The 19,344-nt window shown below is 43.3% G+C and overlaps 1 long non-coding RNA gene across 3 annotated transcripts in view; it reads right to left on the bottom strand.

The window, feature by feature from the left end:
* The window catches only part of LOC122564341, a 146,784-nt gene that overhangs the window by 114,766 nt on the left and 12,674 nt on the right, over positions 1 to 19,344 (bottom strand). For all 3 annotated transcript variants that reach the window (XR_006315876.1, XR_006315878.1, XR_006315877.1), the window contains exon 2: positions 5,302 to 5,425. This is a non-coding gene — a long non-coding RNA (uncharacterized LOC122564341). The remainder of the gene's footprint in view (positions 1 to 5,301; positions 5,426 to 19,344) is intronic.

Here is a 19,344-nt window from a genome sequence, read left to right as displayed (position 1 = left end):
AAATGTGTTGCTGGAAAAGCGCAGCAGGTCAGGCAGCATCCAGGGAACAGGAGAATCGACGTTTCGGGCATAAGCCCTTCTTCAGGAATGAGGAAGGTTTGTCCAGCAGGCTAAGATAAAAGGTAGGGAGGAGGGACTTGGGGGAGGGGCGTTGGAAATGTGATAGGTGGAAAGAGGTCAAGGTGAGGGTGATAGGCCAGACTGGGGTGGGGGCAGAGAGGTGGGGAAGAAGATTGCAGGTTAGGAAGGCGGTGCTGAGTTCGATGGATTTGACTGAGACAAGGTATTTCCCCTCCCCCCACCTTGTCTCAGTCAAATCCATCGAATTCAGCACCGCCTTCCTAACCTGCAATCTTCTTCCCGACCTCTCCGCCCCCACTCCCGTCTGACCTATCACCCTCACCTTGACCTCTTTCCACCTATCACATTTCCGACGCCCCTCCCCCAAGTCCCTCCTCCCTACCTTTTATCTTAGCCTGCTGGACAAACTTTCCTCATTCCTGAAGAAGGGCTTATGCCCGAAACGTCGATTCTCCTGTTCCCTGGATGCTGCCTGACCTGCTGCGCTTTTCCAGCAACACATTTTCAGCTATATAAAAGATACAGCCATTCCACCAAATGCCTTCTCCATGTCCAAGGAAAACACCAACCCTTGAACCGTTGCTGGCACGCTTGAATCATGTTAAGCGGTCTTTTAACATTATTAGATGATCTATGACTCTTTCAAATCTCGTCTGACTCTCCTTAACACCCTTTTCAACCTCAATGCCAGCGTCTTAGACAAAATTTTAGAATCAGAGTTTAAAAACAAGATGCGTCTGTAAGAAGCACAGTCTTCTGGGGTCTTCCCTTTCTTGAGGATAAGCGAGATATTAGCCTCTCTCAAGGAGGGCGGGAGGCATTACTGACTATATGAACAATTATACATGTCAACCCCGACAGTATATTTACAAATTCTTTACAAAACACACTAGGCAAGCCATCAGGGCCTGTTAACAGAGCACTAAGAAAAGATGCCTGTTCAGCAGACACACCAGATAGATCCAAGCTCCCAAAAAAAAGACTCCATCTTATCCCATCTGTCCTCACAGCATTCAGACTGGTAAAGTTCAGAGAAAGACCTCTGAAATTTTTTTAGCATCAGAAGAAAGAATCCCATTCCCTTTCCGAATAGAAACAATGGACTGGGAGGCATTCTTCTTCCTGGCCAGACATGCCAAATACTTACCTGGCCTATCACCACGCTCAAAAAGCCTCTGCTTCACAAAGGAAAGTTCCTTCCTTGCTGTGATCTGCTGCAGCTAAGTCACCGATGGTCTACTGTAATTTGCCATCTCTGCTGCCTTCAATCGAGCCTCAAGCAGACGCTGCTGCTATCCCTACTGTTGCTTCTGGCTGGCTGAATAGGAGATAATTATCCCTCTAGCATCGACTTTAGCAGTTTCAAATTCCCAAGAGAAGTATTCTACAAACTTGCTTTACTTGAGGAAGAAGGAATCCATTTGCCTGTACTGTGAGCCCAGTGTGTCATCCTTAATCTTAACCACTGCTGCATGATCAGAGATGGCAATATCCCCAATTGAACAGGATACCACCGACTCTAAAAAAGCCACGGCAGTTAGGAAATAATCAATCCTTGTGTGACACTTATGAGGATTGGAAAAGAACATAAACTCTCTGCCCGTAGATTGGAGATGCCTCCAGACGTCTAACAATCTCAGTTCCACACATAAATCACTGTTTAGATTGTGAAGAAAGCTTTGGGGGTCCCTTCTGCATTCTATCCAGCACAAGATCCATAAGGCAATTAAAGCTCTCCCCCTCCACCCCCATAATAATATGCCGCAATGGCAAGGCCATCAGCTTAGATAAGTGCATCAGTCAAAACTTTAAGTGGGTGGGCCGGCAGACCGTAGACATTCAAAGTATCATGTTCCTCACCATGTATAAAGACCTTAAGAATAACAAACCGACCATACTTATCGTTAACACAATCTATTAAATTAGATGGAAGACCCTTCCGGACAAGTATGACCACTCCTATGCTCCTAGTGCTAAAAGAGGAGAAAAACACCCGATCAAACCCACCCTGCTGTAAATTCAAGTGTTCCTTGTCATTTAGATGAGTCTCCTGCAACAGGGCAACATTCATCCTCTCCTTTCTAAGGTTCGACAACACCTTTTTCCTTTTAACTAACGAACGAATTGCTCTGATATTCCAGGTGCTCCATTTAAGAATGCTGCTAACCAGGATCCTTTACAATCACCTTTGACCTGCCAAGAGGAAGAATTCAACTTGCAGCACACTGAGCATACTCAAAAGGAGACTCATAGAGTCTATTTACCAAAAACTAAAGTAAATATAAAGTGCAAAACACAAAAGTCATTTAATGGGGGACACTACCCCCTGCCCACAGAGGACCCGTACATTTCCAACACCAACATCCATCCCCCCTTCCAACTCAAGCCACACCCCAAATCCAAGCAATGGAAGGAACCAAACCAAGGACATTGTAAATACAATGGTATAACAAAAACAGTGAGCACTCTGCCCACCCCCCACAATATATCTATACCACTCCAGTTTGGAGGGAACAAACACCAACAGCAACTCCTTTGGAAAAGAGTGAAAGTACAAGAAATAAAAACAAGAAAAAAAACATACATTATTATCTATGTCCATAAATCTATCTGCATTATTTTAAAGTGTCCAAGAAGTTTTTCGCTTGCTCCGAGGAATCAAACAATCGCACAGTCTCCTTGTAAGTAATACGAAGCACTGCTGGGTATCTCATTGAATATTGAATACCAAGGTCCTTGAACCTTCTCTTAACCTCATCGAACGATTTCCTCTTATGATTCACTGCTGCAGAAAAGTCCTGTAAGAACATTATCTGAGTTCCCTGATAGGTCAGGCCCTGCGGATCTCTCCCCAACCTTCTAGAAGTTTCCATTACTCTCTGCTTGTCCCTGTAGCCTTGAAATAGGATCAGAATTGGCAGAGGTGCTAACCCTGACCGGATCTGCACATCTCAAACCAGTGAGCTGTGTCAACTTTCACCCGGTCCGCCTTGGCATCCCAGCCAAGAAATTGCAGCAGCCAGTCTTCAAAAAAACTTGCTGGCTGTCCATCTTCTACTCCCTCCAGCAGCCCAAGGAACTGGATATTTTTCTTCCTACCTCTATTTTCCAGGTCATCGACTTGTTCAGTCAGGGCCTGAACCTGTTGCTCAAGGGCCTGGATCTGCCCCGCTAAGGACTCGACCTTAGTCTCCAACGCTGAAGTCTGCTGCTAAACCTCTTCAACTTGCTTCCCGAGTCCTTCCAACTCCTTCTCGTGCTTTTGCAGCGTAGCCAAGATTGGCTTCAGCCGATTACGAGTCTCTTTCCTCATCTCCTGGATCCGCTGTAGGATCGCTCAGAGTTCCTCCATAATTTGCTGCTGAGCAGGCATTTCTTTCACAGCTGCCGAGGGAGCTGCAGTTGCAGTCACGGGCCCACCCAATGTTTTCAGCGGGTGTCCCGAGTGTTGGGACTTGGCCGTTTGCTTCCCCCCTAGTCATTCTCGCACACTTGAGAAAGGATTTAAATGGTAGTACAACCATTTAACAGTATTTTTTCCAAAAAAATCTAAGGTGGGGGTTAAAAATATTACTACCCTGGGTTGGGGTGCAAGAGCTCAGCAAGGCTGATCTATTCAGATTGCCACCATCTTGGATCCTCCTCCCTCTCATCTTAATCCTATACTCTCTGGCTTTGGACTAACCTATCCTTGGAAAAATAACTTGGAAAGAACAGGAAATAAAAATAATGATATCACCAGAGAAAATAAAAGAGTAAGTGAAACTGATTGGGCTAAAGACTTATAAGTAGCCAGGACCTAATGGTCCTGAAATTCTAAATTAACTCCACAGAGGCTGGTATCCCATCACCGAATCACCCTTTATTTATATGTGCAGAGTCCTTGACACTGATCCAGTTTCCTCAGACCAGTTCTGAGTGAACAGAACCCCTGACACATCTATTAATATATATTTTTTCTTTTTTTTTAAACCCCACACTAATCTCCTATTTATTTATTTTTCTTTTTTTTTTAATTTAACCCCCACACTACCACCTAAGTGCGGTAGTGCTTATTTTTTCCCCAGCACCCATGGTGTGTGTGTATACGTGTGAGACACAGTGAAAGACACAAAGTGCACGAATCTTTATTCAATCTCCACCACCAGGAAGATAGGAAAACACCTGAGTGGCCAGTGACAAGCACTGCCCTTCACATCGAAGGGCAATGCTGTGTGATCAAAACAGTGAAGGGGAGGATAGGGACTAAATCAAAATTGAGTTGGAGGGGGAAATAATACACTCCACTCCCCACGGCGCCCATCTCTCCCTGAACAACTCCAGGGTGTTGGTGGACACCGCGTGCTCCTTCTCCAAGGACACCCGGGCCCTACATCTATTTATATATATATATTTTTTTTCAATTTCCACCACCAGGAAATTCTCCTGTTTATTATTTATTATTTTTTTTATTTTAACCCCCACACTACCACCTAAGTGCGATAGTGCTTATTTTATCCCCAGAACTCATGGTGTGTGTGTGCAGGTATGAGACACAGTGGAAGACACAAAGTGCACCAATCTTTATTCAATTTCCACCACCAGGAAGATAGGAAAACACCCGGGTGACCAGTCACAAACACTGCCCTTCACATCAAGGGACAGTGCTGTGTGATCAAAACAGTGAAGGGGAGGGGAGGGACTAAATCAAAATAGAATTGGAGGGAGAAATGATGCACTCCACTCCCTGCGGCACCCACCTCTCCCTGAAGAGCTCCAGGGTGTTGGTGGACACCGTGTGCTCCTTCTCCAAGGACACCCGGGCCCTACATCTATTTATTTATTTATTTTTATTTTTTTTTCTGGCCAGTGACGACAACCGTTGCTTTATTTTTTTTTGGACTAAAACAAAATAGAGTTGGAGGGGGAAATAATGCACTCCACTCCCCGTGGCGCCCACCTCTCCCTGAACTCCTCCAGGGTGTTGGTCGACACCGTGTGCTCCTTCTCCAAGGACACGGGCCCTACATCTATTTATATCTGTTAACTCTGGACTCCCTGATTGGACTAGATTAACAGCTCCAATCAGGAAACTCATTCAGTGAGGTCTACCTGGCTGACCTCCCCCTCCGAGTCAAGGACAAACGCCAGTTCTTTACTTTTGTAGCTCCTCCTGGGGTGTTTTAGCACCAGGTCAGGTTGCTTCAACTTTGCCTCTAATATGGGCATACAACAGCTCACCTCTTGTGCTTGGAGCATCTCAGAAGAAATTCATTGTTCTTTTCAGGTGGGCAAAGGCATCAAGGTGGCAACATCCATCACGTCCATCTCAGATTCCTTGACAGAGAGGGAGAATCCATGGGTTCTGGAACAATCAGAAAATCAGTTGAGGAGCCAGTCATGTTTTGCTCCCGCACCATTTGCAAGTTTGCAGCTTTCATATAGCCCATGTGCTTATACAGGACCATCACATCTCCATGAACTCCAATCACTGGACCTGGTCTCACATGAACTATCCCTCTTACCCATGCAGGGCCATTCCCGTGGTTCCCACACTAAACTTCGGTCCCTGAAGTAAACTGTCTCTCTTGCTTAGCAGAGTCCAGCATTGTTGTTCCCTCCGCCCAAACCCTGTCCAGGTGCAGGAAGATCAGTTTTAACCTGGTGTGGAGTCTTCTCCCCATTAGTAACTCTGCTGGATCTATCCCTGCAGTTGCGCAAGGGGTGATCCTATAATCAAATAGGACAGTTTAGTATCTAGGGAAGCTACAGACTGTTTCTTTAGGTCTGCCTTCAAAGTTAGGACTGTTCTGTTTGGACTGTTCTTTCTGCTACACCATTGCATAATGGATGGTATGGAGCTGTCCCTGTATGACGAATACCATTCGACTTTCGGAAATACTCAAATTCCCTGCTGGTAAACAATGGCCTATTGTCTGCGACCAAGACTTCAGGGAGTCAATGTATTGTAGAAGGTGCTCACAGTTTTTCTATGATCATCTCTGTGCTTGACGAATAACCGCTATGCACAGCCAGCCACTTTGAGTGGACATTCACAATGACTAAGAACATTGAGCCCAAGAAAGAACCTGCATAGTTGATGTGTAAATGAGTCCCATGAATATGTGGGAGCTGCTGACGGTAATTTGTGGCTTTGTTGGCACTCTGGGCACTGCCCACTAACGCAGCTATGTCTGTAAACAATTCTAGCCACCAGACATAACTTCTCGGCAACAATTTCAACTTGGAAACCCCTGAATGACCCTGGAGAAGTTCAGCCAAACTCTGGCGGCAATCTTTGCTCCGAACAATCACTCTTGCTCCCCATAACAACATGCCATCCTTTACTGTGATCTGGTCTCTCCTGGTCCAAAAACGTTTATAGAGGTTTATAAAATCATGAGGGGCATGGATAGGATAAAAAGACAAAGTCTCTTCCCTGGGGTGGGAATTAGAGAGCATAGATTTAGGGTGAGAGGGGAAAGCTATAAAAGAGACCCAAGGGGCAACTCTTTCACACAGATAGTGGTACATGTACGGAATGAGCTGCCAGAGGACATGGTGGAGACTGGTACAATTTAAAAGGCATCTGGATGGGTATATGAATAGGAAGGGTTTGGAGCAATATGGGCCGGGTGCTGGCAGGTGGGACTAGATTGGATTGGGATATCTGGTCAGCATGGACAAGTTGGACCGAAGGGTCTGTTTCCATGCCGGACATCTCAATGACTATATAATTCTGGATGTGACAGCCCTAGGTCTTTTTATGCCCAAAATCTGATACAATATTGTCAGCTGTGACTGGAAGTGTGTCCAGAAAATTTCATGATGTGGAGGTGTGGGTGTTAGACTGGGGTGGACAATATTTAAAAGGCATCTGGATGGGTATATGAATAGGAAGGGTTTGGAGCAATATGGGCCGGGTGCTGGCAGGTGGAATATCTGGTCAGCATGGACAAGTTGGACTGAAGGGTCTGTTTCCATGCTGTACATCTCAATGACTATATAATTCTGGATGTGACGGCCCTTTGGTTTCCCCCATCACCACCAGCTGTTTCAGTTTTGCCAGCACTAGGTCTTTTTATGCCCAAAATCTGATACAATATTGTCAGCTGTGACTGGAAGTGTGTCCAGAAAATTTCATGATGTGGAGGTGTGGGTGTTAGACTGGGGTGGACAATGTCAAGTCACATGATACCAGGTTATAGTCACAACCACCTGATGAAGGATTGGCGCTCCGAAAGCTACTGCTTCCAATTAAATCTGTTGGACTATAACCTGGTGTTGTGTGATTTTTAACTTTGTACACCCCAGTCCAACACCGGCATCGCCAAATCAGGTTATAGTCCAACAGGTTTATTTGAAATCGCAAACTTTCAAAGCACTGCCCCTCACAAAGTTTGATTATAACCTTGTGTGATGTGACTTTTGACCAGAAAGTTTAAAAGATGATGAACTGTTCTAGTGGCAGCACCACCTGTGGTGAACCTGCCAGTGGGAAGTCACTCAATGCATCCGCATTTGCTACTTGGAGTCCCAGATGGTGTTCCAACTTGTAATTATACACACCTAGTATTAGAGCCCACTGCTGAATTTGGCTTGAAGCTATCTATGGCACTGCCTTGTTCTCTTTAAGTAGACCTAACAGGGGGTTGTGGTCTGTTAGTATTACAAATTTATGTCAGTAAAGTTATTGGGGGAACTTCCTGACTCCATGTATGACTTTACATTGTCTCCTTTACACTGGGGAGACTGGACGCCTTCTTGCAGAGTGCTTTAGGGAACATCTCCAGGACACCCGCACCTCTCAACCCCACCGCCCCATGACCGAATATTTCAACTCCCCCTCCCACTCTGCGATGACATGCAGCCAAAGTCCTGGCTGCATATGTTATTGGGCCATCTGTGAACGAATACTGCCCCGATGCTGTATGGGATCATATTGTGCTAACACCTTAAAGGATGATAGCTGTTTCTTCACTTCCCTCAAAGCTGCGGCTTGTCTAAGCGACCATTTCCAATGCTGACCCTTTAAGAATTGATACTAAAGTACCAGGATGGAGGCCACGTTATGGATGAACTTTCTCTAATAATTCACTAACCCAAGGAAAGAACTAAGTTCCGGTTCAGATGAGTTGCCCTCACTATCTTCCAATGAATGTAACCCTGTCTTGTTGGCTCTGTATTCCACGTAGGTCACTAGTTTTGCCTGGAACACACATTATTCCTTCTACGGTGTGCACCCTCTTGGGAGATATGTCTAAGGACTATGTCCATGTTCTCTAAGTGCTCCTAATTGGTCTTTCCTGTTATTAGCACGTCATCTAGATAAATGGCAATCTGGGCTAGACTTTGTAAAATGTTCTCCATCGTTTGCTGAAAAATTGCACAGGCTGACAATACCCTGCATGGCAGTCTTGTATTTTGGTACAAACTCTTATGGGTGTTAATTGTAGCATACTTCAAGGAAGCCTCACCTAAGCACAATTGCAAGTACGCATGGCTCATGTCCAGTTCATGAAGGGCAGACCCCTGCCAGCTTTGCATATAAATCCTCCTTGCGAAGAACTTATCCAGCCACAAAAAGCAGTTTATCATTTGTTTAAAATCATCTGAACCAACCCATTGGATTCACAATTGGTACAACAGGTGCTGTCCATTTTGCAAAGTAGACTGGTTTGATGATTCCTTCGCTTTCCAGCCTTCTGATTTCTGCCTCTACTTTTGCGCTCGGCAGAACTTGCAGAATCATGGATTTGCTTCATGGTCAACATGCAAAGTGGCCTTGGCTTCTTTGAAAGTCCCTAGATCTTCCTGAAAAACGTCCAGGTATATAATTAGGATTCACTCAGGCAGCCATTATGTAATCGAAAAATTCTGAGCCAATCCAGGTGAATCTTTCTCAACCAATTTCACCAGTCAAGCTTGGACCCAAGCCACTTACTACAATCAGTGGGAACTGAACCAGCTATTTCTCATGAGAGACCAGAACTGAAGTTGAACCATTAATCTGTAAAGGATTCCCACCTAATTTCTCAATCTAGCCAAGGTCTTGTGCAAACTTAAGGGTTGGAGTCCAGAATGGATTTTGTTAAAGCTGGGTTCTGCAATCATGGAAATGGTCACACCAGTATCAACCTCCATTAGAACCAGGTGATCATGAACCAGATGTTTATTTTGATTTGCTCTGATTTGGATGTTGCTCAGCAATTTAATTATTCAAAATCAAATGTAGGTGGACTTTTCAGGGTATGCACTCTCCTGGAACTGTCCTACGAATTCTCTTAATTTAGGCTGGGTGGGATTCTTTGAATGTCTCCAGTCTGCATACTGGCAGCAACTACATTGGCTTGCTGGCCCAGAACCTGCAGAAAGTTTTGACCATTTGGCTGAGGTTTGATTTGTTTTGGGTTTTTGCAGTGAGCTGAGTTAAGAGTTTCTTTGTTTAGTATATGTCCTGAATGAGGCTATGCAATTTCCCTTAATCAAGTGGTGCTCCCAAGCTCAGTCGGGCTGGCAAGAGTGTCCACTGCAACTCATATGCTCCACTTGCCACATTTTCCAAAGATAAATTTGAAGTCCAGTTGGGCTTCAGCTAGTAGGCCCTTTCACATCATTACATCATTAATCCCACTATCCAAACAAACACAGTCTCTCAGCATCTCATTAAGGGTTAAACCAAAGTTACATGCCTTTGCCAGTCATCTTAAACTAGTCAGAAACCCTGATATGGATTCCTTTGGTTCTTGAAATACCGAGTAAAATCAATAGGATCTTGGAATTAGAGGAGGCTTAGGACCGTAATATCCCTTAACTAAATCCATAAACTCTTCAAAGGTTTTAGTATCTGTTGCCTCAGTGAAAGTTAGATTCCTAATAACTGAAAAAGCTGGAGACCCACAAGCTATCAGGAGAATTATTCATTGCTTTTCATCTGTCCCCAATGTCATTTGCCCAGCATAAAAAAGCATTCTTTCCAAACACGAGGCACAGTCTTCGACAGCAGGATCGAACAAGTCAAGCTTCCCAAATAATGGCACGATGCCAGAAACGCTTAACCAAACTCAAGGTGATTATTGTGAGTGTATTTCTTCAGGACCATGCTTTCCTCCCTTTGCCATTGAAGTCACTCCACAGACATTGGCATCCTGTCACCAAGTCACCATTTATTTATATGTGGAGAGTCCTTGACACTGATCCCTCAGAGGTAGCTCTTAGAGTGAACAGAACCTATGACACTCCTGTTTGTGTATGTCAGCCAGGGTCTCTGAATTGACCAGATTAACAGCCCAGTCAGGGAACTCATATTCTATGAGGTCTACCTGGTTGACCTTATCACAATCACGACACATCGTAGGATATTAAAGGAAGTAGCTGCAGAGATATCTGGATACCCTGGTCACAATCTCCCAAGAATCCTTCTGGAAAAGACCAGAAGACTGGAAAACTGCCAATGTAGCGACTTTATGTGAAAGGAAGACAGAAAAAATAGATAACTATTGGCCCCGTTAGTTTAATGTCTATTCTTGGTAAAATGTTAGATTTGATAGATGTTTTCAAAATCGTTACAGGCTTGGGCAGAGCAGAGAGGAATAAACTGCTCTCACTCATTAAAGGATCAGAAACTAGAGCGGACAGAGTTTCTGAAGGGGGTACAGATTTAAAATGATTTGTGAAAATAGTAAGTGCAACATGAGGGAAAAAAACAATTATCATAACTAGTAGTTCGGGACTAGAGTGCACTGGCTGGAATATTTGGTGAAGATAGGTTCATTTGAGTCATTCAAGAATATTTCACGTGTGTTTAATAGAAATGTGCAAGGTTATGGGGAAAGCGTCAGATAATGGCACTAAGTCACGATGCTCATTTAGAAAATCAGTACAAACACGTTGAGACGAATGGACTTCTGTACCATTACAGTTATGTAATTTTACAGAAAGCAAATAGAGAAGAATCATTTCCAATAATTATTTATTTAGAGAGAATTAGATAAAGAATGTTGTGAAAGAAACAAAGATGAAAAGTTTACTTTATATGCAGAGGACTGTTTGGACATGAAATATCCTACAGGAAACAGCAGAGGAAACAGAACCTAAAGCAGATTTCATAAGACAAACAACTAAACATTTGATCAATTTTTTAAAAGATGTATGATGGCAATTAACTCATTAAAATTAAATTTGTCCTTCCACTATTTTAAAGGAGACATTAAACCATGCCAAGACTTATAAAATAGCTGGAATGGAAATTCTTTAGAACGTATATCGACACTTTCAAATACTTACTGTTTTGGAGAGCAATGTCAAGTAAACTTATTTTTAAAACTTAACCAACATCAATGCAAACATCTTCATAAGTAGTACTCAACATTTACTAAAATTGTTGATCTCTTTATATGTTTATAAGTAATTTATTGAAAGTCCCACATTTATAGTTGACTGCAAAAGCATTCCTGCGAAGCCAGCCTCCTGTATTGTACAGGGTCCCACCATGTGAAACTTCACTGGACCTCTCATTTTTGCAAAAACAACATTAAAAGGCTGACCAGGAAGTGCGCACAGATGAACTAAGATTAAGCCTAAAAAGACCTAAAAGTGATAGAGACCTTTGAGAGTACAAAAGGGTTGATGGGGTAGACACACAGAAATGGGAGTGATGAAAACTAGAAGCCATAAATAAAAGGTGTTCATGGATAAAGCCATTAGGGAATTCAAAATCAACTCTGCCTAGAGGGTGGATGGATCATGAAAGTGGTTGAGACAAATGGCATGGATGCATTTATGAAGAATTTAGTCTACACATGAGGGAGAAAGGAATAGAAGGCTATATTGATAGGATAAGGGGTACATATGCAGTATCAATACTAGCATGGACCAGCTGGTACAAATGGCTGTTTCTATGCTGTTTTCTATGTAGTTTTACGATGCCTGCATATAAGACACCAACAGGCCTGACTATAGAATTTTCTATCTAGAATTTAATAAATCAAAGCATTTAGCCATAATGTGTTATAACAGAGATCAGAGCTGAAAAGTTTGAAAGAGATTAAAGGTTTTAGCTATTGTGGAAGTTAAGAGATAGAGAGGAATAAGGCTATGCAGAGAATTTAAACAGAATGTTCATAATCGGCATTAGGGAACCAGAATTAATATATGCTACCAAAGATTAGTCATGGGCAACCAGCATCTGGAGCACCAAAGGGAAGGGCAAAAGAAATGTCAATGAACTTGAAGATCATGGGAGCTGAAGGATGGGAGAATATTCAGGAGAACATTGTATTGTTGAATCACAGAAGAAAAAGCAAAGGAAGAAGCTTTCAACAGAACCATAACTTATATGCCCTCAAATACAAAATATTTATGTGTTCTTTACAAACATGTGAGGTGGGAGCAGAAGTAGGCCATCTGGTTTCTTGAGCTTGCTCTGCCATTTAATAACATCATGCTGATCTCATTCTAACATCAACTCCACCATTCCCACCTATGCCCAATGACATTTCACTGTCTTGCTTACCAAGGATCTATACACCTCTGTTTAAGTATTCAAAGAATGTTTCAAACATCTGTTGAGGTCGTGAGTTCCAAAGACTCTCCACAATCTAACAGAAACAAATGTCTGCTCATCTATTCTAAATGGGTTACCCCTATTTATTTAAATAGCGACTCCTTAATTTAGATTCTCCCACAAGAAGAAACATCCTTTGCACTGCCACCCTGTCAGGTTTCCTCAGGATCTTATATCACCTTTTACTCTCCTAGACGGTACAACATAAAATAATTTGCTCATTCCAATTTTTTTCTTTTTTTTAAACAAAGTATTTAATATAGTATCTGGCAGCATAATTGTTTTCTAAACAAAGGAACTTCCTCAGGACTTGTCCCTGTCTTGCATAATAATTGTGGCAGAAAATAAGCAGAACTCCTCCCCTCTTACAGGAATGGCAGAAATAACATAGGGACAAAGAATGAGGAGTAACCATTATTTTTAACTTTCTCCACTATTTAATGTTCCCTTGGTACACTCACTTAGAATCACAGGAACCTGGTTTCAAATCTCACTCCATGGAAACAGAGGCATATTTTGATTTACTACCCTGATCAGAACAAAGAACAAAGTATAAAGAAACTTTACAGCCCGACAGGCCCTTTGGCCCTCCAAGCCTGAGCCGATCCAAATCCACTGTCTAAACTTGTTGCCCAATTCCTAATCATCTGTATCGCCCTGCTTCCCACCTACTCATGCATCTGTCCAGATGCATCTTAAATGAATCTACCGTGCCTGCCTCTACTATCTCTGCTGGCAACACGTTCCAGGCACCTACCACCCTTTGTGTGAAGTGTTTGCCACGTGTTTGCCCTTAAACTTGTCACCTCTCCCCTGGAAAGCGTGACCTCTTGTTGAATCCGTCACCCTGGGAAAAACCTCATCTCCATCTACCATGTCTATCCTCTTTATGATTTTGTAGACCTCAATCAGGTCCCCCTTCAATCTCCTTTTTTCTAATGAAAACAACCCAAACCTACTCAACCTGTCATCATAGCTAGCACCTTCTATGCCAGGCAACATCCTGGTAAACTTTCTCTGCACCCTCTCCAAAGAGTCCACATCCTTTTTGGTAATGTGGCAACTAGAACTGTACACAGTATTCTAAATGTGGCCGAATTAATATCTTGTACAATTTTAACGTGGCCTGCCAGCTCTTATACTCAATACCCCGTCCGATGAAGGCAAACATACCATACGCCTTCTTGACCACTCTATCCACCTGTGCAGCAACCTTCAGGGTACAATGGACCTAAACTCTCAGATCTCTTTGCTTATCAACTTTTCCCAAGGCTCTTCCGTTTACTGTATAATTCACTCTAGAATTAGACTTCCCAAAATGCATCACTTCACATTTGCCTGGATTGAACTCCATCTGCCACTTCTCCGCCCAACTCCCCAGTCTATCTATATTCTCCTGTATTCTTTGGCAGTCCCCTATGCTTTCTGCTATTCCACCAATCTTCGTGTCATCTGCAAACTTGCTGATCATACCAACAGTGCCCTCTTCCAGATCACTTATGTATATCACAAACAACAATGGCCCCGATAATGACCCCTGTGGAACACCATTAGTCATCTTTCTCCATTTCGAGAAACTCCCTTCAACTACTACTCTCTGTCTCCTGTTCCTCAACCAGTTCTTTATCCACATAGCTAGAACACCCTACACACCATGTGACCTCACTTTCTCCATTAGTTTACCATGGGGAACCTTATCAAATGCCTTACTAAAGTCCATGTATAAGACATCTACAGCCCTTCCTTCATCTATCGATTTGGTCACTTCCTCAAAGAATTCTATTAAGTTTGTAAGGCATGATCTCCCCCGCACAAAACTATGTTGCCTATCACTGATAAGCCCATTCTTTTCCAAATATAAATAGATTGTATCCCTCAGTATCTTCTCCAGCAACTTTACCACCACTGAGTCAGGTTCACTGGTCTGTAGTTACAAAGAATATCCCTACTACCCTTCTTGTACAGGGGGACAACATGAGCAACCTTCCAGACCTCCAGCACCTCACCTGTGTTTAAGGATGCTACAAAGATATCTGTCGGGGCCTCAGCTATTTCCTCTCTCACCTCCCCCAGCTACCTGGGATAGATCCCATCCAGTCCTGGGGATTTGTCCACCTTCATAACTTCTAGCCTACCCAACACATTTTCCCTACTTATGTCAACGTGATCCAGAGTAAACAAACTTTCTATCTCTAATCTCAACATTCATTACGTCCCTCTCCTCAGTGAACACTGATGCAAAGTAAGCATTCAGAATCTCACCCATTTTCTCAGGTTCGACACACAGCCTTCCTTGCTTATCTTTTAGTGGACTGATCCTTTCTCTAGTTACCGACTTGCTTCTTATAGAAGAATAAAAGGCTTTGGGATTCTCCTTAATTCTGCTCTCTAAAGCGATTTCATGACCCCTTTTAGCACGCTTGATTCCTCGTTTAAGACTGATCCTACTCTCTGATATTCCTCCAGGGCTTGTTCTTTCTTAGCTGCCAGGACCTTATGTAAGCTTCCCCTTTCCTCTTGGCTAGTCGTACGATTTCTCCAGTCATCCACGGTTCACAAATTTTGCCTTTACTATTCTTTGCTTTCAATGGGACATGCCTATCCTCCACTATCTTTGAAAGATTAACCTATCTTTGAAAGTCTCCCACATCTCAAATGTGGACTTCCCTTCAAATAGCTGTGTCCAATCCACATTTCCCAGCTCCTGCTTAACTTTGATATAATTGGCCTTGGCCCAGTTTAGTACTCTTCCCTTAGGGCCACTCTCATTCTTTGTCTACAAGTATTCTAAAACTTACAGAATTATGGTCACTGTTCCCAAAGAAATCCCCCACCACAACTTCTACCACCTGGCCCGGCTCATTCCCCAACACCAAGTCCAACATGGCCCCTTGCCTCATTAGACTATTGAGATACTGCTCTAGAAAACTCGCCTGGACGCTTCTTACAAATTCTGCCCCATCCAGACCTCTGACACTAAGTGTATCCCAGTCAATGTTGGAAAATTAAAATCTCCCAACACCACCACCCTGTTGCCTCTACATCTTTCCATAATCTGTTTACCTTTTTGTTCTTCTAACTCACACTCACTGTTGGGAGGCCTGCAATATAGCCCCAACAATGTAACTGCACTCTTCTTAGTTCTCAGCTCCACCCATAATGCCTCACAACACAAGACCTCCTCCATAGTGTCCTTCTTTAGCACAGCCGTGATATCATCCCTGACCAGTAGTGCAACTCCTTCCCCCCCCCCCCTACCCCCCCTTTTACTTCCCTCCCTGTCCTATCTGAGGTGTCTGATCAGATGGGCAGCCAGCATTGTTATGTTGTTGTAATTTGGTTGCACCAATAAGAGGTCTGAAAGATCCTGGCAGATAGGCCATCTTGGGTTTGGGCCTGAAATTGCTCAGGAATGTGGTAAGTTGGCTGGTTTCTTCTCTAATTTAGTTTCTTCACAAATTTAGTGCCCTGGGATGCTGAATGCATGGGGTTGTGGAAAAGGTAATGGGCTACAGCATCATTTTAATTTCTGGGACTGCACAGTGGTAAAGGTGAAATAATTTCTGCTCATTGAAAACTGTTCGCAGTGATTCTTTTAAGGATCACCTGAATAGGACACTACAAGCCAACTAGCAATGGCCAAAAGTCCATGTCTCCACTCATTCCAAGTATTAGTCTGATAATCCTTCTCTGACCTGGTGATTAATGTCAATTATTGTTACGAAACAGTTCTTCAACTTTGGTGATATAGTCTTGGTCCATTTACCTTTACATATAGATGAAACTTGCAGACTACCCACCAAATCCCTTATATCCTGGGACCTACTACTGATTAAATGTTTAACTGAATGAATCAAAGGCACAATTAAAGGAGCAGGGTAAATGCTGGATACACTGCAATGTGAGATTCAACTCCTAAATCTTCAAAGTCTCAGCAACATGGCAAACTTAAAATTAGGTTAGTAACATATTACTAATCACTTAATTAAATGAGTACAGTTGCAAGAAAACCCAAGAAGCCTGACATCATCCAGGGTAAAATATTGCATTTTATCAGCACTCTTCCCATAATATTCACTCCAACACCACTGGTGCTCTGTGACTGCACGATGATGATGTACCGTAGCAATTCATAAGATTACTTCAGAAACCTGTTCCCAGTAATCTCTATCAGAAAAGAAAGCAAGCAAAAGTGAAAATAGAAGTAAACCATTCAGCCCTTTGATCTTGTTTTGCTAATCTTGATAAGGTATCACATCAGATACTGCAGAAAATAAACACTCATGGTTTGGGGATAACATATTGACATGGATAGAAGATTGGCTGGCTAACAGGAAGCAGAGAGTAGGAATGAATGGATCTTTTTCAGACTGGCAGACCATCACAAATGCTGTGCCTTATGGATCAGTACTGGGGCCTCAACTCTTGACAATTTATATAAATTATTTGGTTGAAGAAATTGCGGTATGGTTGCTCGATTTGCTGATGACATAAAGCCCAGTAGGAAAGTAAGTTGTGGAGAGAATATAAGGAGTATATAAAGAGATATAAAAAGGTTAATTGAGTGGGCAAAGATCTGGCAAATGGAGTATAATGTGGGAAAATATAAAATTATTCATTTTGACTGAAGAGTAAAAAGGAACAATATTATCTAAATGGTGATTGGTTGCAGATCTCTGAGATGCAGAGAGATCGGGATATCTTGGTGCATGAATCACAGAAAGTCAGTATGCAGGTATAGCAAATAATCAGGAAAGCTAATAGAATATTCAAGTTTAATTGCAAGGAGCATTGAACACAAGAGTTGGGAGGTTGTGCTTCACTTAAACATAGCATTGGTGAGACTGTATCTAGGGCACCATACTTACAGAAGGATGTTAGTGCATTGCAAGTAGCTCAGAAGGCTTACTAGACTAGGAATGACCAAAACTTAAGTGTATGGTAAAATAGGGCAAAGTCAGTGTGGTTTTATCGAGGGGAGGTCATGCCTGACAAATCTGCTAGAATTCTTTGAGGAAGGAGCAGGTTTGACCAAGGAGAGCCAATGGATGTGATCTACCTGAACTTCAAGAAGGCCTTTGAGACCTTGAGGCTACTGAGTAAGATAAAAGTCCATGGCATTAGAGGCAAGGTACTAGCATGGACAGAAGCTGGGCTGTCTGACAAAAGGCAGAGAGTGGGGGTAAAAGGCTCAGAATGGCAGCTGGTGACAAATGGTGTTCCGCAAGGCTCAATGTTGGGACCACAACTTTTCACTTTATACATTAACGATGTAAATGAAGGAACTGAAGGCATTCTGGTTAGATTTACAGACGATACAAAGATAGGTAGAGGGACAGATAGCACTGAGGAGGCAGGGAGGCTGTAGAAAGATCTGGACAGGTTGGGAGCGTGGGCAAAGAAGTGGTAGATTAGAGTACAACGTGGGGAAGTGTGAGGTCATCCACTTTGGTAGAACAGAGGCATGGAGTATTTTCTAAATGGGGAGAAAATTCAAAAGTCTGAAGTGCAAAGAGACCTGGGAGTTCTAATCCAGGATTCTCTCAAAGGTAAACTTGCAGGTTGAGTCAGTAGTTAGGAAGGCAAATGCAATGATAGCGTTTATTTTGAGAGGACTTGAATATAAAAGCAGTGATGTACTTCTGAGGCTCTATAAGGCTCTGGTCAGATCAGGTTTGGAGTGTTGTCTGCAACTTTGGGCCCCATATCTCAGGAAGGATGTACTGGCCCTGGAGCATGTTCAGAGGAGGTTCACGAGAATGGTCCCGGGAATGAAATGTGTAACATATGAGGAATGTTTGAGGACTCTGGGTCTATACTCAATGGAGTTTAGAAAGGGGAGGGGGGATCTAATCAAAGCATACAGAATACTGAATGGCCTGGAGAGAGTAGATGTTGGGAAGATGTTTCCACTGGTAGGAGAGATTAGGAACCGAGGGCACAGCCTTAGAGTAAAGGGAAGACCTTTTAAAACGGAGATAATAAGAAACTTCTTCAGTCAGACAGTGGGGAATCTATGGAATTCATTGTCACAGAAGGCTGTGGAGGCCAGGTCATTGAGTATATTTAAGACTGAGATAGATATGTTCTAGAGTATCAAGGGGATCAAGGGTTACGGGGAGAAAGCAGGAGAATGGGGTTGAGAAACTTACTCACTCTTAACAACTTCTCCTTCCAATCCTCCCACTTCCTCCAAACCAAAGGAGTAGTCATGGGCCCCAGCTATGCCTGCCTCTTCGTCGGATATGTGGAACAGTCCATCGTCCGCAGCTACACTGGCACCACCCTCCACCTTTTCCTCCACTACATCGATGATTATATCGGCACTACTTTGTGCTCCCACGAGGAGGTTGAATGGTTCATCCACTTTACTAACACCTTCCACCCCGACCTCAAATTTACCTGGACCATCTCAGACTCCTCCCTCCCCTTCCTAGAACTCTCCGTTTCTATCTCAGGCGACCGACTCAACACAGACATTTACTACAAACCGACTGACCCTCCAGCTACCTAGATTACACCTCCTCCCACCCTGCCCCCTGTAAAAACGCCATCCCGTATTCCCAATTCCACTACCGAACAACCCAAATGGCCTCCTTCTTCAAAGACCGCAATTTCCCCCCCGACATAGTCGACGATGCTCTCCACCACATCTCCTCCACTTCCCGCACCTCCGCCCTTGAACCCCGCCCCTCCAATCGCCACCAGGACAGAACCCA

Source organism: Chiloscyllium plagiosum, chromosome 29 (genome assembly GCF_004010195.1).
Source record: "Chiloscyllium plagiosum isolate BGI_BamShark_2017 chromosome 29, ASM401019v2, whole genome shotgun sequence".
Classification (NCBI taxonomy): domain Eukaryota; kingdom Metazoa; phylum Chordata; class Chondrichthyes; order Orectolobiformes; family Hemiscylliidae; genus Chiloscyllium; species Chiloscyllium plagiosum.
Note: the sequence above shows the minus strand (reverse complement) of the source record. Positions and strands in the feature narration are given on the sequence as shown.